Below are 1999 nucleotides of genomic sequence, written 5' to 3' on the forward strand. Positions count from 1 at the left end.
CAAAATTAGAAACACCTTTATTTTATTTGGAATTTTGAAAAAGATACTCCTTTCCTCAGTAAGAAGTTAGTAAATATTTTTGGAAATTTTTAATTGAATTTTTGTGTATTTCATACAGAACATCTCCATCATTATATGCCCTTCTCCATCAGTACCCTCCCATAGTCCCCCTCCATTGGATTTCATGCATTCTGTTGTGTTAAGGCCTACTGAGTCGTTAGTGTCCCCAGACCTCCTTCAGTGCAAGTTCATCTACTGAGGTCTAGTCAGCCTATCTAGAGTCCTTCCCTTTAAGAAGATCAATTCTTCCTCACCCAGCAGTAATCAGCTGCAAATAGTTCATATAATCAAGGTCCCAGGAGCATGTAGGACTCTATTTCCACATGGCCATGCACTTCCTCCTTGGCTCTTATAATCTTTCTGATCCTCCTTCCACAATGGTCCCTGAGCCCTAGGTGAGTTAAGTTTAATACAGGAGTCCTGTCCAGGGACCCACACTCTGAAGATTTATTTTCTATGCTTTGGCCATTTGTGTACTTTTGTATTAATGGCCCACTGTTGCATGAAGGAGCTTCACTGATGAGAGATGCATTAGTACTCTCTCTACCCTTTGTTCCACTATGTTCTGTGAGCCCTAAGCATAGAGGATGCATTGTAGATGTGTCACTTAGGGTTATGCAATTCACAGACAATCTGTGTGTGACTAGTTGTGGTATTCTGTTGCAAAAGAAGTTTCTTTGATGAATGATGACTAGGATATTTGTCTGAAAATCTAAGGTCCATATTTTGCACATAGTAAGAAATTACATTTGTCAGAGCCTTCATGACCTGCCAGCTTTTCTCCTGGGTGAGTCCATCGTGCCCTCCATGCCTTGACTCCCCCAGCCTCATTCACCCTCCCATCTCCCCTGCCCATCTCTCCTCATAGCCTGGGAAATGTCCCATTCTTTGTCTTGGCACCCCAGACCAGGGAAATCACCAATACTTCCTGATTGACCCTTTACAACCAGACCAACCCAGTTCCTTCTCATGGTCCACAGGAGCCCTCTGGGCCTGGTCCGGCCCTAACCTCCCTCTGCTTTCTTGGGCTGCACAACCCTCCAGCCTCTCTCCCAGGAGCCTGGTCCCTCTCTCCTCTGGGCCTGGTCCCGCCCTCACATCCTGCTGCTTCCCTAGGCTGCACAATGAACCAGCCTCTTTCCTGGATAATGGGTCTGACCTTTTGGCTTCCTGATCCTTTGCATCCAGACCAACCCAGTTCCACAGTGCAGTCCCCAGGAGCCCTTGGGGCCTCATCCCACACCCATCTCCCTTTGCATCTCTGGGTGGCATGGCCACCAGCTGCCTGAGACCAGATTCTTTCCTGGGATCTGTTCTCAGGCCAGTCCAATCCAAAAATTCTTGAGGTCAAAATATTTCCTGGAGGGATCCAGACCTTAGGAGAAAGCCTGAGAGCATATGACCCTCATCTGACTTGGGCCTCTGTGGGAACTCCTGAAGACAAAAGCAATCTGGCCACTCCAATATAAAATCAAAAGAGAGAACCAGAAGCCTAGAGGAACCAACTTTCCATGCCCCAAAAATAAACCACAAAGGCATATAAAGTTTACAAAAAAGAAGCAGACCTAAACTTGAAGGCTTGAATCTCACACAAGAATCAGAAACTACAAAAGAAATTCGCATGTCAAAGTCACAGAGAAAAAGTAATAACATGAAAAACCAAAATAACATATCCCCACCAAATACCAGTAGTCCTCCAGAGGAGTACAATGAGAACCCCCTAAGATAATACAAGACATGTAACTCAGAAGAACAATTATAAACATGATAAAAGAATTCAGTGAATTTAAAGAACACACAAAGAAAGAAATCAAAGAACTGGATGAAGCTAGGGATAAACTTCTGAATGAATTTAGAAAAGAGCTAGAAATACTGAAGACTACTCAGGCTGAAATAAAGAATGAAGTGAAACACTCCATAAGCCAATTAGAAATGACAG

Source organism: Nannospalax galili, unplaced genomic scaffold, assembly GCF_000622305.1.
Source record: "Nannospalax galili isolate Female #2095 unplaced genomic scaffold, S.galili_v1.0 scaffold63, whole genome shotgun sequence".
In the NCBI taxonomy this organism is placed as follows: Eukaryota; Metazoa; Chordata; class Mammalia; order Rodentia; family Spalacidae; genus Nannospalax; species Nannospalax galili.